At 43.8% G+C, this 25,505-nt stretch overlaps 2 long non-coding RNA genes across 2 annotated transcripts; both read left to right on the top strand.

The window, feature by feature from the left end:
- Positions 1–3,990: 3,990 nt before the first annotated feature.
- Positions 3,991–6,014, top strand: LOC134485138 (uncharacterized). The gene is made up of 2 exons (XR_015647140.1): positions 3,991–4,180; positions 5,413–6,014. It is a non-coding gene; the product is annotated as an uncharacterized LOC134485138 (long non-coding RNA).
- An 8,444-nt stretch (positions 6,015–14,458) lies between these two features.
- On the top strand, positions 14,459–18,428 carry LOC120099855 (uncharacterized). The gene is made up of 3 exons (XR_015647139.1): positions 14,459–14,773; positions 15,544–15,658; positions 18,220–18,428. It is a non-coding gene; the product is annotated as an uncharacterized LOC120099855 (long non-coding RNA).
- Positions 18,429–25,505: the final 7,077 nt, after the last annotated feature.

Genomic DNA, 25,505 nt, shown 5'->3' with positions numbered 1-25,505 from the left:
AAAAGAAAACCTAGCACTAGATTCTTCAGGAAACAATTTTCTTTAAGACAGAACCTCTTACTGTAGCCCTGGCTAACCTGAAACTCAATATGTAACTTCTCCAGGCTGGCCTAGAACTCACAGAGATCCACCTGCCTCTACTTCCTCGGTGCTGGGAGGCCAGCCCAGAAACTTTCAGTTTTAATTTCTTAGATATTCATTTCCTTATCTCTGTTTTTTTCTAGACAGGGTTTCCCAGTGTAAAGGGCCTGGCTGTTCTGGATCCACTTTGTAGAATGGCCTTGAACTTACAGAGATCCACTTGCCTCTAAGTCCTGAATGCTGGGATTAAAGATGTGTACTACCACCACCTAGCCAAAATTACTTTTTTTTTTTTACACTGTGTGTGTGTGTGTGTGTGTGTGAGAGAGAGAGAGAGAGAGAGAGAGAGAGAGAGAGAGAGAGATCATAGAATGTTAATATATAGCACACAGCCGATGAAGACGTTTACAGAGGATGATAAAGCAGGTCACATGAAGATTATTTGCTGTTTAGGGGTTCTGTTTTGATTTGTTTTATTCAGGGAAGGGGGCCTCAAACTCACTTCTGTCATCTTATTTCAGCCTCCTTAGTGGCTCTTGTTTTTATTTCAAAGTACAGATTCCTGGGCTCTAGACTCAGTAGGGAAAGGGTCCTATTTTTAGTGCAGTAGTAACTAGTCAAAGGAAGACCTCTGTGACCTGACACAGCCATGTGCTGGAGAGATGACTCAGTGATTAAGAGAAGCCCCTGCTCTTGCAGAGACACCTCTGAGGCTGTGGTTAACCTCGGGTAAGTAAAACTGTAGCAAGCAGAAACACAGGCAAAGGGGAAAGAGCTGGCTTGTACAAAGGTGAGAAGGCTCAGGGGTTTGGAGACCTGGAGTACAGTCAGGTGGTAAGAACTCAGATTCCTGAAGTCTCTAAGGGAGAACTGGCTTCACCCTCTGTGTTGTCTGGAGCGGCCAGTCCTTCTTGGCTTTCTGTGATTCACAGAAGCTGCAGTCTCTCTATCTGCAATGGCTTGGCCATCCCTTCGATGAGCATCTAACCTTCCTGTCTACATATAAACATACACATGCTAGTGATACTGAGAGTCTATTTAAGACCCTTAACTTAATCATGCCTAGAAAGTCTGTTTGGTTTTCTATCTATGAGACCAAGTCTCAAGTATCCTAGACTGGCCTTGGACTCACTACGTTACGTACCTGAGGATAACGTTGAACTTCTGATCCTCTGGCTTCCACCTCCTAAATTCTGAGATTATAGTTATTCCTGGACAAATATTCCTTACTGTTGGGATTCAGGAATTGCCACAGAAACCACTCAGACTCTGGTTTCTGTTAAACAGGACTGGTTTATTGAACGCACGCACATCACAAAACTGTTCAGTCAGGGTCAGTGTCTAGACTTGGAAGCTGAGGCTGGACGAGCCTCGAACATGTCTCAGGGCTAGCTTATAAAGGAAAAAAATAAAACCACAAAACCTATAATGAGCTCATGTACAATGTGGCAGGAAGGTCAGCTGACTCCAGCTATTTTGGGTAGCTAGACCAAACAGCTCTAACTGACCTCTGTTCTGATTGGACCTTAGTGAAGTCTATGGTTGTGGAATTTCTTCAAATTGACAAATCTCAGAATATATAGAACATAACAGGGTATGTGGTCAGCATGACACTGCTCTGAGTCAAGCTATTTTTTGGTGTCAATGACTGGCAGACATATTACAACAACAGTATAAAATGACTGGCAAGTATAAAATAAAATGGCCTCAGCTATGCTGGGGGAGGGCAGGCCTCAACACTTACACACATCCACGCCATGGGCCCCAAAATTAAAGGATGCTCGAGTTCCTAATATAAAAAGCAACCTAGAAATGCCTACCTACCACCTCTTACATCATTTCTAAATTATTTATAACTCCCTAATGCTATGCAAATGTATGTATGTAAGTAGCTGTTAAATCATATTGCTTAGGGGAAACGACAAGAAAAGCAATCTGTGCTTGTTCAGTACAGCCATGTTCCAGTTATTTTTGATCCACTGTTGGCTGAATCCTCAGATCCGTCCACATGCCCATTAATTCATTCATCCTCACAAGCCAGTGAGTGTTTAACTTTTCTTTTTAACAGAGAAGCAATCTGAGGCCATGAGAGGTTAAATAACATCTTCAAAGTCACACCAGCTTGCACTGCTTTCAAACTCCTCATGAAGAGTGGCAAAACAGAGCAGGGCAGTGGTGGCGCACACCTTTACCTCTAACACTTTCGAGGCAGAGACAGGCTGAGCTCTATGAGTTCGAGGCCAGGCTGATCTGCATAGTGAGTTTCAGCACAGCCAGGGCTACACAGAGACACTGTCTGGGAAGAGAGGGAAGGAGAGAGGGAGAGAGGGGGGCGGGGAGAGAATATGAAAAAGATAAATAAATGTGGGGGCACATGCCTATAATTCTGCTCTTAGAAGCCTGGGGTTAAGAGGCTGCCAGTGTGGATGCCACCCTCAGCTTGTCTCTGTCAGCAGTAATGTTAAACTTGTTTTCTAAATGGGGCATGGTGGCTCACACCTGTAACTCAAGCACTTTTGAGAGTGAGGCAGGGGAGCTACCTAGAGATTAAGGTCAGGCCCGAGCTCCAGGCCAGTCTGCACTACAGATGGAGACCCATCTAAAACACAAAACCCAACACAATGAAGGCTAGGTGAGGTGGCACAGACCCGTGACGCCAGCATTTGGGAAGTAGAGACAAGCAGAAACTGGTTCTTCCACTACTATGGAGTTGAAACCTGTGGTCAGCCTGAACCATGAGCATGAGGTGGCGGAGAGCAATGCCTTTCTGTTAAAAGTTTTGGTTTCATTTCATTTCATTTTATTTTATCATACGTCCTATTACAACTAGCATAGTTAGGGGTGATTATTGTTCAGAAGTTTAAATTTTGAACTAAATCATATTACTGTTGAAAATACAAGCCCATTGAACATTTTATGTTTAAAATAGATTTTCATGTGTAGTCAACAGAAGACATGATTCTAGTTTTAACTCTAAACCTGTTCTGAATATAACTCCTTATTTTCTTTGGAATAAATGCTCAAATAGTTCAAACTTGGAAAATTACACTTACAGAAAAAAAAAAAAAACTTTCCCGTCCTCCCGAGCAACCTACTGCCTCTAGTAGACTTAAACTGTGTTGAAACTTTGATACATTTCCATAGGTTTTACATATATATCACATATACATACATATATAGGATATATATGTATATATATATATATCATACAAGCAAATACACGTACAATTTTAGAGCATTTCCATACACGCTAGCATTGTACATGGAAATGTGAACTAGCTTCCTTTCTGACAAAGCAGTGTGACAGGAAGGGTACAATCCGAATTGCCTATATTAGAGTCTGGCTTGAGCGTTAGTACCCTCTGAAGGTATCTTCCCTTTCCTCCTATTATTAGAAGGGCCTCCAGATACATAAAAGGTCTTCAATATGTCTCAAAATCCCCTTGGAGCTTGTTAAGGACAGTCAGGTCTCATTCATTCCAAAGCTTTCAGTTTAGGTTAAGTGTGGGGAGACGTCTAATGAGGTCCCTTAACATGGTGACCAATCATTTGAGAACCTCACAGTAAATGCTGCCCTAGATTCCGCTGCAAGCCCCAGCATTAGTGGTCTGTGCTCAGGGGTGGGATAATTGTCCTGGGAGAGACAACTGTCCTGGGAGCCATCTATGATGACCAAGTAAGAGAACGCAAGAGCCTCGTCCACAGCAAATGCCCGAGAAATACAACTTTAGAAATAAAGCTAACGGGAAACGTATAAAGCAGAAAACCCAGGACAGGCTGCCGTGGGCACAAGTTAGTTTTTAGAGCAAGCACCGGTCTCTACTGCAGCAGCCTCTGGATAACCCTCTGCCCCCGACTCGGGGGGAAAAAAGGGCGTTCCCAAGCCTGACGCGGGCCAGCCTCCCCTTCAAAGGCGGCGCAACAGCAGAATGGCGGCGGAGTGCGGACGTGCCCGGCGCCGCGAAGGAAATGGCGGAGGAGGCAAGGCGTGGCCGCAGCGCCGCGTCTGGCCACCAGGGGGCAGCCGCGCGTCTGAGTCCCGCAGCCGGCTGGAACCGGTCTAGCCGGAAGCTGGGCTGGGGCCTTCTCTTCCGCAGCGGTGCGCCACGTGGCCGGGGTGGGGGTGGGGCGAGGAGGAGGAATGTAGAAAAACAACAAGATGGCGCCGCGGGGGAGGGGCGCGTGTCGCCAGCGCCCTTGGAGCCCCGGGCATCCGGAAGGGCGGAGTGGAAGGGCTGGTCAGACCCCTGCGTGCTGGGCGTAGCCGGCTTCCGCCTGTTAGGGTGGCCGCGTGGACAGTCCTAGGGTGCGGTCGCCGGCTCTGCGGTCACGAGACCTCTGGCCCTGGTCCAGGACACGCTTTGAGCCTGCGCCGCGTCTTTTCTTTGCAGCCTCTGTATTGTCTTTCTCCTCTGTGCGTGCTCGTCCTCCAAAGGAGCGATTAGATCAGGGCGAGGCCAACTGAGAGCTAAAGAAAGGCTGATCTCCGACCCTGCGGGTATCTGCAGGGTTAAGGAACGAACCTGCTGGGAAGCGGCCAGCACCCCACCCCTACCCACCCCAGAGCGCTTCGGGACCTTTTCACCAGTATGCGCTGCCAGGGTCGCGGAATCCAAACTTTTTTGCTTTTGTTAAAGAAAAAAAAAGGGAAAGAATGGAAAAGAAAAGTCTGAAAGTCTGTTTTTCTGTGTATTAAAATGTAGGGAAATTAGGCCGAATTGTCTAGTATTCTCGAGTTGGCACGAAAGCCTGAAGCCTCCCTTTCATGCCCAAATCCTTCCAACTCTACTTGCCCCAGCCCATTCCCGACCACCGTTCTTGTTTTATATGGGTCTGAGACAACAGCTGTTGGGAGTTTTGTTTTTAAAATAAAAAGTTAACACACATTATTCTGAATGTGATGGCATGTTTGGAATAAGGCATTTGTCACCTTGGGATTTGAAAGATTTTTAGAATAGGTTTCAGATTCTTTCCCGTATTTGCGAATTATGAGGACTTTGACCTATTTCGAGGGATACGACCCCTCCCCTTTAAACAACACCTGGCTCCCAAAGTCCTTAGACGTTTAATTAATAAATATTTTGGATAAAATGAGGAACTATTATAATGTAAGTTGGGAGAGAAGGGATTACTTTATGATAAATCTTAAAGTTTGTGATCAAAACAGCGTTGATATTAAGTGATAAACTATAAATGAATGTGTTCTATGACTAAAGGGGGGTGCGGGGGTGGGCGGAGCCCAAGCTTAAATGTGCAGTTTTGACCAAGGAGTTTGGGGACCTACTTCACTCCACTCCTTAGGTTTTGTGTTCTTTCGAATTGTGTTGGCAGGCGTTCCCGAATGCACTGGAGACCTCCGAGGAACCAAAACACTGCATAATGATTTCCAGCCACCATTAGCGCCGAGCGCTGCAGCGGAATTTCGAAGGGCTTGAATTCTGAAACACAAAGGACTGTAATCTTTCCTCTCCTTGGCCTAAGGAAAGAATACAGCTTTATCCGTATTCTTCTTCGTCCGCATGGTTCAGACAGAATCGCCGACAACTCTCTTTACAGTTGTTAGACATGAACGGTTCTCTGACTTTAAAGTTTTGTCTCCAGAATTTCGTTAGCATAGACTTCCTGATATAAGACGTGTCTGTGACTTTTTAATGAAATATTATAGCAAATTTAAAAGAAAATTTAAAGAAGCCATCTTCCAATAAATAGTTCAAATAGCTTTTAGCCTTCAGCACAGATTAGATTTCTTTGGAAGATAAACACTGCGTGTGGAATCTGGTACCTCCTTTACTACCTTTCTTTTAAAATGTTTCGGGACTGGGGAATGTGGTTAAATGAGATCTTAGGATCAATCCTGAGCCCCCACATAACCCTCTCCCAAAAAGCTTTATTTCAAATGCTGAATAAAAGAACATGAAATCTACACCGAAAAATATCATCTGGAATGCCACTCGCTAGAATAACCACCGGTAGACAAATTGTCTAGTTGCTTACATGATGTACATATAGCTTTGTAGTCAACATTTTGTACTGCCGCATAAAATGTACGTTTTCTTATGTCAGTAAGAATCTTCAAGATTTATAGTCGGGGTTGGTGGCACGTACACACAGTCCCAACACTTGGGAAGTGAAGGCAAGAGAAGTTCTCGGAGTTAGAGATGAGCCTGGGCTTCATTATAGAAATTCAGTCTTTAAAGGGGTGCAGGGTCAGCTGGTAAAGCACTTGCTGGCTGCGAGCCTGTTCACCCGAGTGCGAGCTCCAAACAGACCGTATAGGTAGGAGAAAAGGAGAGCATCCACTGTATGAACTTGTTCGCAGACCTCCGGGCTCTTGCTATGCCCACTCCTGCATGCCCACTTAGTCCCATAAAACTTAAAACAAATGATTTTTGATTCTTCAATATTTTAGAATCTACATAGTGTTATAACAGATAAATATAATGAACCATTAGCCATTCTTTTACTAACGGATGCTGATTTTTGTTTACTCTTTTTTTTTTTTTTTTTTTGGACACTGCTGTACAAAAAGTGTTTCGTTGTTGATTTTTTGGTGGTTTTGTTTATTTTGAGGCAAAATCTCATTGCAATGCCCTAGTTGACCTACATAGAATTCCCTGTATAGGCCAGGCTGGTCTTGAAATGACAGAAATCTGCCTGCCTTTGCCTCCCTAGTGCTAGGATTGCAGCTTAACACACCACACTGGACAGAAAGAGACATTGTATTGTTGTTGTTGTTGTTTCTATAAACACAGTTCACAATGTATCTGACTTTTTTTTTTAAACTCTAAACATTTTAATTCCAAATTGTACAGTTAATTGTATTGCATCTAGAACCTTCCAGTTACAGTATATCATTAACCCACTGTTTACTGCTCCAAAGGCAGCAGGACCTGGGAGAAAGAAGCCTAAAAAGGGGGTGGATTAGAGTCTCATGCACTAGCCGATTTTATTCAGAGTATTCGACAATTTATATTCCTAAGGGCTGAGAGAAATCTCATGAGTAAAGCATAGAATCACAAGGACAAGCTGCATGAAGCAGACGCAGGCTTATCCTTAGAGGCATATAAAGACACTAGCCCTGGTAATGAATGATCTGAGGTGAACTCACTCCTATCCACTGTACCTGGGAAAGACATAAAAGCACATTCCAAGAACAGTTCTGTGGTTTTGAAGAAACTGAGGTCATAAGACCTTTTGTTTCCTTGGAGTTTTCTCATAAGCACTCAGGGCTCTCCTCACAGGACTCTATTGATGGGCCATGTTTTCAGCAACCCACCTAGGTCAAATCTTAGCACTGGCTTTCCTTTATCCTTCTATGAGATGCTCACTGTTTATTCTGTTGTTCTCTTTACCAAATGAAAGTCATGAATATTCGATATCTTTCTAAGAAATACAGGCTGGGGATGTTAATTTCAAGCTGAGTGTTTTGAAAGGACTGTTCACTGTCACCTTAATAATCACACAGAGACTCCTTTTCCTGTCATTTCTACGTATGGACGTGTGTAAAAGACAGTCGTTGCCACTGAAGTTTCCAATCTGGAGAAAGGTGATAAGCTTCCCAGTGTTCTAAAATTGTCCAAGTGTAAATGAACTCTGGGATTTGCTGTATGGGGTCTTTCCCTTTGTTCTTAAGGCTGAAGGCCTTAAAATTAACGAGCATGTTTACCATCAGGTCAGTAGCAATTTTCAGTTACGATGTTCATTGTCTTATCCACAGGGGCAGGAAAGATGGCTGTCTTCAAAGATAGTTAAAGACCTGAATAGTTCTGAAGTTTTCCTTCCAGGCACTTGTTTATGGTGCTTGCCACAATCTCCTTTTCTCTTTAAAAATGATTCAGAGAACACAGAGCTCCTGAAGAATGAAACAAAGGCATGAATAATAAAGAACCAATTGGCAGACAGTATGTGGTCATTTCAAATCTATTTGGGGAATACAGTGCTCTCTCTTTTCCTTGGAAAATATCAATTCTGATCACTCGTTTTATACTTTATTTATTTTTTTATTTTATTTTACGTAGATGGTGTTTTAGGCATGTGTAAGGGAGTCAGATTCCCTGGAACAAAAGTTCTAGACAGTTGTGAGATGCCATGTGAGTGTTGGGAATTAAACCTGGGACCTCTGAAAGAGCAGCCATTACTCTTTTTTTTTTTTTTTTTTTTCTTTTTTTTTTTTTTCGGAGCTGGGGACCGAACCCAGGACCTTGCGCTTGCTTGCTCTACCACTGAGCCAAATCCCCAACCCCAGCAGCCATCACTCTTAACCTCTGAGCCATCTCTCCAACCCCCATCACTCTTTTTAAATGGAGCATTTATTTGTTTGTTTAATTTTTTTCTATTTTATTATTTTAATGATTTTTTTTTCAAGACAGGATTTCTCTGTTTTGACTGTCCTGGACCTCCCTCTGTAGTCCAGGCTGGCATCGAACTCAGAGATCTGCCAGCCTCTGCTTCTCATATAACCACTACTAGTTTCTTTGTTTTGTTTTGTTGGGCTTTTTGTTGTTTGTTTGTTTATTTGTTTTGGCTAATGTTTACATCAGGGTGTATAATCCCCTGGCATCATATACAATTGTAAGCTGTCATATGGCCACTAGAAATTGAACCTAGGTCCTCTGAAAGAGTAGTTAGTGCTCTTAACCACTGAACCATCTCTCCAGCCCCTGCCACTAATTTTTCAAAATAAGATTTATTTATTTTATTCTATGTATACGAGCATTTTGCTTTCCCATATGTGTCTGTGTAGTGCTTGCAAAAATCAGAAGAGGTCATTGAATCCCCTGGAACTGGAATTACAGAAGGTTGTAGGCCACCACGTGGATGCTGGGTCCTCTGCAAGAGCAGCCATTGCTCTTAACTGCTGAGCCATCTCTACAGTCCCCTCGGGAATTTTACTTTGAGTGGGGGAAGTATGTGCTTACCATGGCATGCATGTGGAGGCCAGAGGACAATTAACAGGAATTGGTTCTTTCTTTCCACCATGTAAGCTCAAGAGATCAGGTCTCCAGGCTGTTCGTCAGTCAACAATTTCTAAATGAATGTCTCACCACGTTCTGGCTGCCCTGAAACTCCTTCGTAAGCCAGGCTGGCTTTGAATTTGCAGCCATATTCCTGCCTCTATTGCAAAAGTGAGTTCTAGGGCACAAGCATGGGCCACCATGGATCATCTCATGAACATGTGTTCCACCAGGATGGAGAACTGGTTTTGTTAAGTCAATTTAGTTAAGGGCTGGAACTATGGAATAGTGGTAGGGCATCTGCCTAGCATGAGCACATAGCCCCAGGTTCAATCCCCAATGGTGCTACTAAAAAGTTTGTCTAGCATTCCTGAGGTCCTGAGTTAAACGCTTTCTTATGGTGTGTGTGTGTGTGTGTGTGTGTGTGTGTGTGTCAGGGGGGTTAGGGGAATAACTTTAAGATCTACACATATGGTAATCATTGTTTTTCTACAATAGTTTTCCTTTACTTGGCAATATTCCAGTGCAGAAGTTTATCTCTTGAATAACATAGTTCCTGCAGTTTCATAGTCTGAAAATCTTATTTATTTATTTATTTATTTATTTATTTTTGGTTCTTTTTTTTCGGAGCTGGGGACCGAACCCAGGGCCTTGCGCTTCCTAGGCAAGCGCTCTACCACTGAGTTAAGTCCCCAACCCCGCACATCAACATTTTTTTTCAGCCATACAGCACTTTCCATCTGAAATTGAGATCTTTTGCCAAGGCTCACTGTCTTGTTGGTTGGCTGGTTGATTTGGGAGTTTTTTGTTTGCTTGTTTGTTTCAAGACAAAGTTTCCCTGTGTAACTCTGATCTTTCTGAAACTCACTCTGTAGAGCAGGCTGGTCCACAAACTCACAGAGATCCGCCTGCTTCTGCCTCCAGAGTACTAAGACTAAAGGTGTGTGCCATCTCACCTGGCTTGTTTACGTTCCTAAGAAATTTCACGCATTTGCCTGGATGGTATAGTATGTGTACCAAGTGTGTGCCTAGTGCCCGTGGAGGTCAAAGGAGAGCTAAGGCTTTGGATCCGTCTGAACTGAGTTGTAGATGGTTGTGAGTCACATGTGAGTACTGAGAGGTGAACTTAGATCTTAATCACCACGTCATGTCTCCAGGCCCACATGGCTGTTTTCAGACAGCTGTCACTCTAGTGCGGGGAATCTGATGCCTTCTTCTGATCTTCAAGAGCCCCAGACTCACATATATTGCAGATATATATATATATGCAGGCAGGCATACACATTAAATAAATCTCTGAATAAAAATTTAAAAATTAACTTTAAAAGAAGACCTTCCCAACTTCTCTGACAACTCAATTTCCTTTGAAGACAGCTCAGTCACTTCCTGTTCTGTCTCAAACCTTTGTCTACCACACTCAGCCCTCTGACCGAACTCTGCAGTCGGTTATCCCGTGTGCCCGTTATTATGTTATGTAGCAATCCATCTGGCATACAAAGACTGATCAAGGGGAAAGATTCACTTTCTTTATCATACTCCTGCTGGAATGCATGCCTTGCACATAGCAGACACTTTATAAATATTTGCTGCATGGATGGGTACAAGGATGAACTGATTCTAAGCATCCTCAGAGGTCCTAGGTGACTTATCAGGGTCGCTCACCCGTATGCTGAGCGTCAGCCTTACATCTTGAACTGAAGGCTTGTTGGTTGGTTGTCCATCTAATACAGGCAGATCTAATTACCCCTGCCTTCCAGAAACCCTCAAGTTAAACTGCTGAATTTGGAAAATAAAAGCAACGTACTGAGCTGAAGAGAGATGGCTCAGAGGTTAAGAGTACTTAAGCTCCTCCAGAGGACCCAGGTTGAATTCCCAGCACCCACATGTCAGCTCACATTGACTCCATTCATCCAGGGAATTCGATGCCTGCGTAGTATGATGTATGTACATGCACAAAGACATGCATACATATTGTGTTTAACACACATTGTTACTCAGCTAAATTTGGATTTCAGGTAAACAAAACAAGTAGTAGGTATTAGTATGAGTGTATCTCAAACACTAGTTGTGGTGGTTTGAATGAGAATGTCCCTCACGGGTTCGGATGGTTGAACGCTTGTTCCCTAGTTGGTGGCCCTGTTTGGGTAGGTTTAGGAGAGGTGGCATCGCTAGAGGAGGTGCGTCACTCAGAACAGTCTGTGAGGTTTCAAAAGCCACAAACCACTCCTAGTTTTCTCTCTGCTTCCTGCTTGCGATTCAAGATGTAGGAGTTCTGGGGGGGGGGGGGGTTGGGGATTTAGCTCAGTGGTAGAGCGCTTGCCTAGGAAGCGCAAGGCCCTGGGTTCGGTCCCCAGCTCCGGAAAAAAAGAACCAAAAAAAAAAAAAAAAAAGATGTAGTGTCCCCGCCAGCGGGGACCCAGTTATTCAGGGTCCCGAAGAGGCTTTCTACCTGTGGGCCAAAATGGGGGTGAAGAGAAGAAGGAGACCAAGCAAAAGTTCTGTTGTCAAGGTCTCGTTTATTGGGATGAACATTGCAGCTTTTAAGGCTTTCAGGTAGGGGGAGTGACCTTTGTGAAATATGAAGGAGGGGGAGATGAGGGTATAGGCAGTGATAGCTGGAGGCAAAGAAGTCAGGCGATGAGGTCAGGTGGTGGAGACACTGGGTGTTGACTGAGGAGATAACTGGTATCTGCTCGAGCTGAGGCATCCCTTGAATGTTATACTCCTGTGCCGTAAATTCATGGGAGAGGCTTTATCCAACAATCTTAAGATTTATGGCAGTCATCTTCAGGGTGAGTCTCTGTGGCCAAACAGCCCAGAGTCACTTTGAACCATGCAGTCAAAAAGCGGCTAGGCCCAAATCCAATATGGCTCCGTGCAATGTAGGAGTTCTCATCTTTCAGCTTCTAGCAGCAGCAGCCCCGTCTACCGCAGGATGCCACATGCCTCTAAGGACCTTAATCCACTGGAACCCTAAGCCCACAATAAAGCTGCCTTCTAGAAGTTGCCTTGGCCATAGTGTTTTATCACAGCAATGGAAAAGTAACTACAACACTAGGCCTACTTTAAAACTTGCCCACAGTGTCTCAGGAATTCAGTGCGTGTGTTAGCTGCCTTTTCTGTGGCTGTGATACAATACTCTGACAAAGCGACTTAGAAAAGGCTTATTTTTACTCACTACAAGATACAGTCCTTTGAAGCAGGAAGGCAAGCAGCCTGAGTGTGAAATAGCTGGTCAGAATGCATCCATGTTTAAGCAGAGAACAATGGACACGTGTGCCAGCTTGCTTTCTCTCTTCTTATTTATGTATCTGTGCATTTATGCATGCATGCATGCATGTATGTATGTATACATGTATGTATGTGTGCTATTTGTGCAGGTGGATGTGCCACTTCTGGAAACCTCTGGTAATCGAAGGGCAGCTCTGTGGGGTTGGGTTCTTTCCTTCCATCCTTATTTCCATGGCTTCTGGAGATTGGATTCAGAGGACCAGGTTATTAGGTTTTTGCTGCAAGTGCATTTACCAGATGGGCCACCTACTGATAAGCCCATATTCCACTTTTTAGGTCGCCAGAACCCAAGCATAAAGAATGGTGCTGTCCACTTTCCCACTGACCTTCCCACCTCAATTAATCTAATCAAGAACGTCACTCACAAGCATGACCGCAGGCTAGCTAAAAATCTAAATAATTCCTTACTGGTGTGCCTTTAGGAGAGTCTTCTCGATGCTGGATCCCGCCAAGCCGGCAGGCAAGTCTAACCATCACAATAAGCAAAATATTTTACTGGTGGTCATAACAATAAATTGACTTCCTACATTCAGACTCAGTAATTCTTAGAATATTCTGAACAGTATTCTTTATTCTCTTTTTATTAAATATGGACAACCCACATCGCCTGGCTGTGTCTGCTAAATGTTTGCTGTTTTGTGTTTTGAGACAGGGTCTCATTCTATAGCCTTGACTAGCCTGGAACTCACTGAGCAGATCTATTTGTTCTCAAATTTGCAGGAGAGTTTCTACCTCCCAAATGCAGGGATTATAGTCATTTGTCACCATGCAAAACCACTAAAACCTTCCAACAAATATTTAGACATTTTGCTTTTTTTGTTATTTTTTATTTTTTTATTTGATGCTCTTTATTTACATTTCAAATATTATCCCCTTTCCCCCACCCACCCACCCAACATCTTGCTTTCTTAAGAACTAACAATCTTTTGTTCAGAGTCTAGAAAGACCACTCAGTGGTTAAGAGAATTTACTGCTATTGCAGAGGTCCCAGGTTCACTTCCCAGCTTTCACACAGTGACTCACAAATCCCTGACTCTAGTTCTAGAGCATTCAGCATGCCTTCTGACTTTTGCAGGCACCGAGCAGACACATGGTGTAAAGACACACATGCAGGCAAAAAGCCATGCACATAAAATAAAAATAAATAAATTTTTTAAAAATCATTTCATTGTGGCTTAAAAAGAATTGGATTCCAATTCACCGTAATTTTATGTCTTAGTAATTTGATCCACTTGCTATATTGATTTGAGTGTGGATTCTGGCGACTTTCCATCTGCATTCTGTTTCTGTTCTCCGTGTCTCTGCTCTCCTCTCAGCCTTTCTCTCTGTGTTTATTCTCCTGCAGACTGGGGACTATTCTAGACTACTAGGAATCATGCAGAACAGTCTGTGCTAGAAAACAGACCTCTGGAAGGAAAGTGATAAGGACACTACCCGTCCCGGACACCTTGTCCAGCCGGCATCCTCTCTGATCACAAACCTGCTTTCTGCAGGGAGACTGACTGCAGACATTAAAAACAGCGTCTTGGCTTCAGAGCAGCAGTTTCAGATTTCTGCTCTTTAGCTGTGGTGATGGAACACGAAGGCAGTGAATGTGTGGCCCCAGCAGCTACAAGTGCATATATTTTTATATTCAAAACACAGCTGCCAGACATTAAACCTTTCCCCTCAAGTTGGTGGCACCTCTTCTGCATCAGTTGTTTGTTTGTTTGTTTGTTTTGTTTTGTTTTTGTTATTCCGAAGGGCTTATCTCCCTGTGCTTCTAGAAGGATCATGATCATGTGGTCTTTTCTTCAATAGCCACTGTAAAAATTCACGGGCTGCACACGTGGTATCTAAACGAATGCAAAGCATTCTCTTGGTATCAAGTATCGCGTACAGTTCCACACTCGGAAAGGAGCACAGCACCCTTTATAAATGACTAACGTTGACATTTTAGAGACTTTACAGTGGAGACAGAAGGGACATATTGTAGGGGTTTAAGGTAGATGTGTAAATCAGGTTTAAAATGTCTGAGAAGCATGGGGAGAAATGTCCATTCTGGGATTGAAAATTGGTTTGCTAAGGCTGTGATAAGACTGGAATGTCACCCCCATACGTGGTGAGAAGCCCTGGCGCTTTGGAGGACGCTCAGTGCGGTTTGTTAGGGCACACCTAATGGCAGTTTGGAAAAGAGGCATTTATAACTCCATCCGAGGAGTGCAAAAGATTATCTTCTGTCTTTGGAAAGGGCCTAAAGAGTTACGGAATGTGTGAATGGCTTTATTTCAGAGAGGATACTATTTCTCTTTCCTTTCGTTTCCTTTCTTTTTCTACCTGTCTTGTTTTGTTTTGTTTTTCAAGGAAGGCTTTTAGTTAAGTATCTGGGTAAAGAGCTTAACTGTAGAGACTTGCCGTGCAGTAGATTATCCCCTGGAAGTTTCCATTGCACCGGTGCTTTCAGATAAGTAAGACCATTATGAAATACTCCTTAACTTGTAAATCATAGAAGCTGCTAACCTGAAGGAAATGTCTTTAATAAGAAACAGGATCGGGGCTGGAGAAATGGCTCAGAGGGGGGAAAGTGTTTATTGCCAAGTCTGAAGAACTGAGTTCAATCCCCAGGACATATATGGGGGAAACAGACTCCCTGCAATGTCCTCCGACCTCCACAAGCATACTGTGGTATAACTGCACTGCCATCCACACCCGTGTGTCATTAAACATTTAAAAAAAAAAAACAAAAAACAAAAAAAACTATCATTGTTTTTTTTTTTTTCTAAAAAGCAGAGCAAAATGTCTTGTGGTCTTATTCACTGTAAAAAGTGACCGACACGGAGAGTTTTCTGATTCCGCTTTACTTAACGGGGTCTTGTTTTTCTGTTAGTTTTTAGTATATTCTGTAATCTGTCAGTCCATCTGCCAAGAATGAATTTTCCTTGCGTCAGAAATCTGTACATTTTTAAAGCTGCTGCACAGTCGTGACTTTATTCCTGGGTGCTCACTCCATCCCCTTCCTGAATTCATTAGCTCTCTTTCTTCTCCGTTCGAAATTTTAGGGTTAATTTGGTGGCTGTTTTGTTTGATTTGGTCTCCCCTCCCCACACCCCTTAACTTGATTTTGAGGAAGCCTATTTATTCCATTATTTGCCCACTTAGAAACGTAAGGCTACACAGGGAACTTAATTTGAAGTGGATTCTATTCCTCTGAGAAGATAAATAAAATTCTTATTCACAGAGAAAAATACGGTGAACTGTGTATCGCAAATAGGTTTGCAAACGCTGCACACGAGATCGGCCGCCGCTTGGACCTTTACCAGGAAAGGTCCCTTTGCCTTTAAGAAGAACCTAAGGTAATTTTCGGCCGCCGCCCTCCCCCATCAGCCCCGCCCACGCAGCGGGGCGTTCGCGGGCCGCGGTCTGCGGCTGCGCGGCTCGGGGTGCGCCTCCCTTGCGCTCCTCCGTTGCCTAGTTACCGCTAACCCACCCCCACCCCACCCCCCGCCGAGGCGCCCAGAGTTCTCTTGTTTCCAAGATGGCCTCCAAAAACTTGTTTTTGTTCGCGGAGAACAAAGCCAGTGGCACACCCTGACCTCTGCAGAGAGAGTGTATGGCGGGCTCTAGAGTGTGGAATATCAGTGTTTACTGTCAGAACTGTACAAAATTCCCTTCCGTTAAGTTTTCTACCTGGGAGAAAAGCCTGGGGCGTGCCCCTAGATGTGAGCTTTGGGTTCTCAGCCTTTCCAGGACAGGGATGGTGGCCTCAAAACTGGTGCAACACCCCATGTTTCTTTGGACAAAATTTGTCGGATTTGTTTCATTTTAATTTAGCTCAGAAGGAAATTTAAACTGAGCAGGGATGGTTAACTATAGGAGCAGTTTTGCTTGGGGGAATATACAATTCTCTCGTTTTAAAATGTCTTTTCATTTTTCTATTTAAAATTTAGTTTATGCCTAGGTAGGGTCAGATGGTGCTATGAAAATCCTTATTGGAGTGTAAGTTTCTTTAGGAATATGAGCTTTGTGTATCTCGGGACTTTTCTGCCTTGCTAAATAACACTAACTACAGCACCTGAAACTTAACTCTGCCAAGTGCTTTGCTGTAAAGCTAAGACCAATTTTAGGAGCTGGTATCAGGCTACCTCGTTCTGTCCTGCATTCCCTCTGCAAACTGCAAGCAAGCTGGGAATGTTTTATAGATCTAGAAACTAAGACAAAAGGAAATTGTTACTGCCTAAAACGCCTCTGCGAGTGGAGCCTGCACTAAAATATCCAGAAGGGCCTATGTCAGGCTACCTTGTTCTAGCTTGCACTCCCGAATGCTGGAAGTGAGCTGGGAATGTACACTCCCAGAGCAGCACTCTGTGGGAGATGTGGGAAAGTCTCTTTGGATAGAGAAAGTCCGAAGCAGAATTGTCCCCTTTTTTACTGGGTAGTGATGGTCAGAGCAATTTTTACTTTGGAGCAGAAGGCCCAGATCTAGAAAACCTTGGTAGCAGGCACTGAAAAGACTGTCACTACATACAAGGAATCTCCTGTCACCCGCCATCCTATTCACAAAGTAGGAAGGGAAAAAGCAATTCAGTATTGAATAAACAGTCTTCCAACCAGCAGATCCAAGACAAACACCAAATCCTGACAAGACAGGACTTTATAGCAGGCCAAACTCCCACAAGAAATATTTTTATTTACTTTTTTGTTTATTTTTGGTAACAAGAGTTAGGTTTGTAACTTACAGCAGGATGCCCACAGAGACTGGAAAATAGATTGCCTTCTGTGGTGATTACATTTCAAAGCAAGAGGGCTCTGTGGGTCATTGAGAAAGATTTTCCTGGGCAATAAAGCAGGTGGATTTTTCTCCCTCAAGACCCACATACTCTAATAAAAGGAGTAGAGACAGAATTTTCTCTTACAAATTTCTACAAATAAATGCTGAGAGGGAGGAAAGAGTATTTTTCTCTTTAAATGTTAAGAGTATTTATCAGATTTTTATTTATCTTGACACAGGCCACTGATACCAGCTCTTCCAATTATTTTTACCTCAACTAATGGCTCAGTCATAATCTTTTCTTGTTCTGTTATACTTTTAAAAATAATTTTTATTTATTCCCTGACAGTTTCGTGTATGTATATATGCATTTTTAAAGACATATTACAAGTATTGAAACTTGGATGTTATGTTTTATTTAAAAAAAAAAAAAGATTGAGCCAGGATATGTTTGATAGGATATGGTGAGGTGGGAGGAGTGCCTCAGTGGGCCCATGCCGAGACATCCCTTCCCCATGAGGTACCCATCACTGATGGATATTGTATAGAATAGAATAGTCTATTGGGGCGTGGAAAGGGAAGTAGGAAGGGAGTAGAGACAGAGATAGAGGGAGAGAAGGAGAGAGGGGTCAGGGAGGAGAGAGAATCAGAGAGAGGAGAGAGGGGGCAGAGAGGGTAAGAGAGAGGAAGGACCAAACAGACCCTTTTATAGGGAGTGAGGTCTACTTGGTGATTGCCAGGGAACTGTTGAGTGGAACATATGAGGAATGCTAACACTGGCTGGCCTGGAACTCAGGGAGATTCATTCACCTGCTTCTGCTTCCCAAGTGCTGGGTTTAAAGTGCACCTCCCTGCCCCCAGCTTGTGTTTGGTTTTAGTAACTCACTAAGTTAAATTAGTCCTGCCTGCATGTGCGTTCCTGTGGGCCATTTACTACAGCGCATATAACCTAATAGTACCATGTCCATCCATCAAGAAAAATACCCTCCTTTCCTCCAGTGGGCATCAATTACTAATATCTCCTCTTCTATGGGTGGGCTTCATAAGCCCTCCTCTGTTGGAATTTTGACTGGCTTCATCTATGGTATGCGTTTTGGGGTCCAGCTGTGGTTCGTTGTACTCTGCTCCTTGCTTCCTCCCTCTTAGGGTGTCCAGAAGCTGCTGCACACTGGGCTGGAAGGATATAGCAGAGGCTGACACACATGGAGTTCTGCAGGATTCCTTCAACCTGGGAGTGAAAGGGGGCTGAGGGTAAGGGTGGGGTGCGGAGAGAAGGCCTTCTCCCAGGATCTAAGTGTTACTGCAAAGGGCTTCTCTGACTACCTTCAATAAAATAGCTCTCTGAGACCATCTTAGCTTGTACATATTTGTTTGGGGTGGGCTTGTACGCATACACTTAATTCCAGACTAACCAAGGCTTGTATAGTTTTGGGGAAAGGGGAGGGCAAAGGTCATTGGCTGAAGGCTACGGTACTGAGATGCCTTATTAGTATGGGGAGACATTCTAGGAATCTCAGGGGCTACATGAAGTTCCTTGGGTATTCTCGGGTAGGTGGTGGGGTCTGGGATCCCCCAGGTACAGGGGGGAAAGCCCCGATGACAAAGGGAGTCTGCCATTTTCCACCAAGCTCAGGGCTTTCCAGTAATATGACTTCAACCTTAGCGGCAGGGTTTTCTGACACCATCTTGGAAAGGTTATCACAACTTCTGTGGGTTTAGAAGTTTGTGTGTGTGGCTTTTTTTTTTAAAAAGATTATTTATTATATATAAGTACACTGTAGCTGTCTTCAGACACAGTAGAAGAGGGTATCAATCAGGTCTTATTACTGATGGTTGTGAGCCACCATGTGGTTGCTGGGATTTGAACTCAGGACCACTGGAAGAACAGGAACTGACTGGCCTCCAACTCAAGATCCACCTGCCTCAGTCTCCTCAACGCTAGTATGATAGGCAGACATTGCTATAGAAATAATATGCCTCTTCAGTGAGAATCACTCTACACACTTGAAGATTAATAAAGAAAAGACTTTCATAATAGTTTAAGTGCAGCTCTGACTAATTCTCAAAGAGGAGCCAGCCGTGAATTTACGATTTCACGCTTACATATGCCTTAGGCTTTATTCGTTCTTTGTGGGCAGTCATCCTTGACTCTCTTTTTGGGCCTGGTCCCAGTTTATACTTTGGACCGTTTAAAAGAGACAGGAGACTACAAGTCTGGCCAGTTAGGCAATTGGAGATCCACACTGCAAAGAAAGATATTGCCAGAGTTATTTTAAGTAGACTGGTGTGGTTCTTTTTCAAATGGTTGTTACCCAGAGTCATCTGGTCTACCAAACAGAGTTTGCATTTGTCTTAAGAAGAGAACTGGGGGGGCTGGGGATTTAGCTCAGTGGTAGAGCGCTTACCTAGGAAGCACAAGGCCCTGGGTTCGGTCCCCAGCTCCGAAAAAAAGAACCAAAAAAAAAAAAAAAAGAAGATAACTGGGGACTTTATGGCAGGCCCGGAAGTTGTAATCCGGGAAAGCCACTTAGAGTTGCTCCTTTTCAGGAGGTGAGATGTTCTTTGATATGAAAATTGACCTGATGATTCCTTGTAAATCAGTGTTGCCTCTTTTGTTAGGAGAATGGAGCCTAATGGCTGGACAATTCCAGCAAGTAAATATTCACTTTCTTGCCCCAGACTTGCTGGGGTTCAGAGGAGACCTAGGAGGGGGTGAAAGAATGGGGGACTGGAGGTACAAAGAAGGAGAGCAAGTCTATATTCTGATCAAGCTCTCAAACTTTAATTAAAAGACAGCAGCTTATAAAGACAAGCAGGCAACAAGGTCACCCAGGACCCAAGACCAATTTCACTACTGTCACCACCCTCCCTATAGCCCTAAACCATAAGTTGCAGGTATAGACAGATGGCTGGAGACAGAAGCTGTGAAAGTGATAAGAATGGACAACTGGCTAGGTGTCCCAGAGGGTGTAAGTGGGCTTGACATTCCTGAAACATTCCTGAGACTTGGCTTTGGCACTTTCTAGCATCCTAAACTTTGCTTGTCTATAACAGGCTGGGTTAGCAGACTACTTATGCTGGGGGTGGGGGGGTGGGGGGTGTTTTGTAGGCTGCACTTTACCTAAATTATTCTTTTTTTTTTTTTTTCCAGAGCTGAGGACTGAACCCAGGGCCTTGCACTTAACTAGGCAAGCGCTCTACCACTGAGCTAAATCCCCAACCCCGCTAAATTATTCTTAGTGTGACTTCATGTCTCCTAAGCAAACCCTTTTTGACAGACACTAATTCTGTCACGATGAGTTCCTTTGAAAGACCCCCGGAGCAGGGAGACCCTCACTCAAGTCTCGATGACTCGACCTCCCAAGAACTCATGAGAGACCGTCCTTGCTGTAATTACACGAGGTTTATTGATAGGAACCAGTGCACTGGGGTCAAGACTCGTATCCCATACAGGGGTAGAGGAGTTCAACCCTGAGTAGCTGAGAGAAGGGGTATTTAAAGGTAGAAACCACAACCCAAGGGGGTAGAGATGGCATCATTGGAAAATGTTGAGAATATCAGTGAAAGATCACAAGGAGAAGCTTTCTGTTTCTCAAGATTGTTTTCAAGATTGTAATCTAACTTTATGGTCAGTTAGTTCCTGGGAGACGCTTCCTGTTATCTTACTAGGTCCGGATCACGTACTTAAGGACCTATCTTACGCCCTTTTATCTAGTTTCATACAGAGAGCAAGCTCAAGAAATGTGACCTTTTACCTACTTACTGGCAGAGAGCAGGGTCTGGAATTTGAGGTATTTAGGGCTTCTTAGGGGTGAGATAGCATTTTAACATTTCTAAACTTTTGACTTCTTGGCTGCATTTTTCATTCTTTCACCTTCTACATCATTACTTCAGGTTTCTTCCACATCAGCACCATCATGCCCAGCTTCTGCTTACTCCTCTTGATAAACAGCTAATGACTATCTTGGACCATAGGACAGCAGGCAGGGGTCAGGCATAGAGAGGTGGCCAGCACTTCAGGTAGGACATGAAATTTCTACTTGGACACAGGCCTCCACCGTCTCTTACTGCCCCACACCAGGAGTGAATATGAGGTATCACTTATACTGCAGTGTGCACAGATATGTTCCTTGGAGGCCAATTTTAATTACTTTTTTTAAAAAATGCCACTGTGCATATGGAAGTCAGAGGATAACTCGTGAATCAGTTCTCTCTCTCCACCAGGTGGATCCTAGGGCTCTAACTCAGGTCTTCAGACTTGGTAGCAAGTGCCATGTGCCATCTGAGCCATCTTAATAGCCCAAGTCCAATGTACCTTCGTAGCCAGGCAGGGAAGGGGACCATTCAAGAATAATTAGGTGACCATTCGCGAACATGAAGCACTCGTTATCTATTACCAAGCACATAAAATAAATCTATCTCCATTTTTCTTATAAACTTTATCTACTTTGGTCAGACATGATAATGCACACTCCCAACATTTGGGAGGCTGAGGCAGGAGTATTGCTATGAGTTTGTAATGAGACCCTGGGACAAAAAACAAAACAAAACAAAACAAAAATAAAACCAACTGAAAACGCACCCAGCCCACCTGTTTCCTTGTTAAAGTTGTTTCCTCAGCTTTTACAGTTATTTTGACGGAGAGAGGAGAGCAGAATGAAAAGCAAGCTTAGCAAACAAGATCCCAAAGCCAACGCTGTAACTCAGTTCATAATGTTGAAGCAAGAAATATGGCTCTCTCCCCAGGATCCGTGATAGTTTATTCTGGAACTAACCAGGAGTGACTTTGGCCAGGGAACACAGATCTCGGTTACTGCAAGTTTCAAATTCTAACCTGGAAGCAGCTTTGTTATTTTAATGACGGGACAAGGAAAGCCGTAAGTCGAGACACTCTTTAAATACATCGGTGGAAACTTCAGGTTACAGACAAGCAGGGCAAACTAGGCTATAGGCCTCAGAACCTATCTGACCACAATCTCAGCTTTGGGGTTGTTAGCAGCTATGCTAGGACTTCCACCAAGAAGAACAATGGCTATTCCTGTCCCCCCTCCCCCAACACTCCATTCTTTCCGCAATCATTGACCTTTGTAGGACATTCACCACAGATGTGTCTTCATTTTTGGAACTTTAGTTCATAGTAGAGGGCTTGGTTTGCATGTCCTAGGCCCTAAATTCAATCCCCAGCATAGCATAATCTAGTTATGGGGACACAAGCCTGTAATCCCAGCACTGAATAGGTAGGCGTAGATGAGTATAAATTCAGGGCCATCCTCATCTACATAGTAAATCAGAGGTCAGTCAAGGTCCCATGAGACCAAGTCTTTGAAAAACAAGTTTATTCATTCAGGCAACTACCTTTTCAGAGTGTCTCCATAGCACTTCATACACAGCAGACAGTTTGTTGGCTAAAGTTCTGCTTTTGCAAAACTTGCAAAGGAAGACCATGTGACTGTCAGCTTAAAGTGAGTGTCTCCACTAATCACTGCCTTTCTTGTGTATCAGGGTGAGGCATACATCCAGATATTTGTATGCAGAGGAGACCATGGACACTCTGCTTCACACAAAACCCAAGGTTAAATCACGTTCCAAAAGTCTCATTTTTTACATAGCATGCTTGTCTTCAAGAAAGGGTTTTAGTCATTGCACCTCCTTGCTTGAACAGGCATCAGCTCTACCCAGTTTAACAAAACAGGAAACTTTCTGAATGTGAGAGCTTCTCTGACGTTATCCACAGTGGACGACTGTCTGTCAGTCAAGGTAAAACGCTCCCCTGCCCCAAACACGCTGTGCCACCAGGAAATAAACTCAACTCATCCTCCTCCTACTTGTCTGGCCTTTAAAGTCATGGAAATTTGTATTTTTCCTTCCCTCTTTAGTCCTTTCCAAATCTGTAGAACTGCTGGGCACTGAGCGGGGCCTGGTGAGTTAGGGGCAGCCAGAGCAGCCATTCTGGCCCCCTTAAGATTTAGCAGCTTTCCCCAAAGAGATGGCTCGGTGGTTAAACGCACTTGCTGCTCTTAACAGAGGATGGCAGTTCAGGTCTCAGCTCCTGGGTTATAGCTCCAACCACAGAGAATCTAACATCTTCTTCTGGACTCTATGGGCCCTTCACTCACACATGGCACCTGTGTGCTCCCCCAGGACATCAGCAGTAGAGCTCTCACCTAGCAAGTGCAAGGCCCTGGGTTTGGCCCTCAGCTCTGGGGGAAGGAGGGGTTATAGCACCACTTTCCTAGTGATGCTCTTGACCTTTGTCAACTGCTTTTGTTTGTTTTGTTTATTTTGCAGGGGTAGCAGTTAATGCAGAAGTTTTGACCAACTGGTCAAAACTGTGAGCATTCAATCCTAAGTGGGGACACTCTATCAACTCCCCATCCCCACCAGGACCCCAATTTCTCAAGGTTCAGGAGGGGAACCTTGTGGAGGGAGAAGGATGTTAGGAGCCAGTGGATAGGGGTGAGTGTTGTAAATACTCTCTTCTGACCATGACATCATGTGGCTGTGGCATTCCTGGGCTCACAGCATCTATGATTACCTGCACAAATTCAAGCCATTCAGCATTCAACATAGAGAGGGGAGGAACTTCTGAGGCCTTGTTCTATTAGCTAGTGGCAGTTAATAGTTTCTGGTTGGTTTCAGATCCCAGGACAAGGGGCTGACGTGCATATTTAAGTACTAAAGGAGCCCTGGCCTCCAAGTTCTCCCAGCATCCCTCAGTCCCTACCCAACATAAAGCCCCAACCTTGCTCTTCCCCAGAGGTTCTCCCTTATATGTCAGACATTTTGCTCCCACTTCTCTTTTCTCTCTTCTTTCTTTCTCTGCATGTGCTTTCTCTCTTCCCCTTCCCCTCTCTCTCCCTCCCCATGGCAACTTTTCTGGCCTTGGTCCTTGGGGCCAGTAAACTCACTCAGCAGCAGATTTCCAATAAACCCACATTTAATATAATCTGATCTGACTTAAATTGGCTCATTTCACCAGCAGAGAAATAACTTATCAGCTTCTGGGAGAGAAGTAATTTTTCTTCTGGGGTATGGACACTGGTGGGTTGCTCATATTTACTTGTGTAGATGCCCCCACCCCCATGCACATGGAGACACACTAATTGGATTTGATACATTATTTAAAAGGAGGATGTGGAGAAAGTAGTATTTATGAGGGTTCAGAGGAACAGAAATGATGGAATTAATCTGTTTATATCAAAGGATTTTTTTTAAGAGGCTTACAGAATGTGGTCCAGCTAGTACAATAATGGTTCTCTCCCCACAGACAGGCCAGGAATCTGTTAGTTGTTCAGTTCATGAGGCTAGATGTTGTCGACATAAAAACTACAGTTCTTACCGTACAGGAAGTAAGAGATAATTTATTCTGGAGCCATTTTGAATGAACATGGCCAGGGAACATAGATTTATGTTACCCCAAATTCAATGTCCCAACATGGGAACAGTTTTATAGGGTTTTTATAGAAAGTCATAAATCAAAGCAAGTTTACAATGCATTAATAGATATATCAGAGTGGCAGGTACAATGAGTATGTGTATGTGTGTGTGTGTGTGTGTGTGTACAATGAGAGAGTGTGTGTGTTTGTGTGTTTGTACAAACTCCCATGGGGGGGGTAGCTATTCATAAGCCTAAAATGTTACCTGACTGACATTCATAGATGGGTGGAAGTTAGTTTTCTGCTAAGTTAATATCGTCTAAGAGGTTTATTTATTTATTATCACAAGGTGTCAGTTCTGCTACACGGTGAGGTAAGGAATGGCTGTTTCAGAAGACTCAAACAAACCCAAGGTAATTAGCCTCTGAACCTACAAAACTCCAGTCCCTCCAATTGGTCCTTCAGTCTCTGCAGATACAGACACTCCTTTCAAGAGTTCTTTTGTTCGCTGCTTCTTTTCAGGAAGATTTATTCACAACATCTCAGTTGGTTCCCACGGCATCCCAAAGAAGTAGGTTCCGATACCAGCAAAATAACGCCTCTACAGTATTTCAAGCAAGGGAGGGCAGGCAAAAGCAAAAGCTTCCTATTTCCGTATTCTTCTATGTAGGCTGCCACTAGAAGGTGTGGCCCAGGAAGTCTTCTCTTCCAAATGATCCGACTAAGAAAAACCCTTCACAGATGTGCCCAGCGGTTGGGTCAAGATACATTGTATAGATGTCTGAAACTGTTAACAAATAAGTGATATTCTTTAAGAAATTGTCCCCGCCAGCGGGGACCCAGTTATTCAGGGTCCCAAAGAGGCTTTCTACCTGTGGGCCAAAATGGGGGTGAAGAGAAGAAGGAGACCAAGCAAAAGTTCTGTTGTCAAGGTCTCGTTTATTGGGATGAACGTTACAGCTTTTAAGGCTTTCAGGTAGGGGGAGTGACCTTTGTGAAATATGAAGGAGGGGGAGATGAGGGTATAGGCAGTGATAGCTGGAGGCAAAGAAGTCA

The sequence above is a fragment of the Rattus norvegicus genome, chromosome 1 (assembly GCF_021556685.1).
Source record: "Rattus norvegicus strain SHRSP/BbbUtx chromosome 1, alternate assembly SHRSP_T2T, whole genome shotgun sequence".
NCBI lineage: Eukaryota > Metazoa > Chordata > Mammalia > Rodentia > Muridae > Rattus > Rattus norvegicus.
The sequence above is the reverse complement of the archived record's forward strand: the minus strand, read 5'-3'. Positions and strand labels throughout refer to the sequence as shown.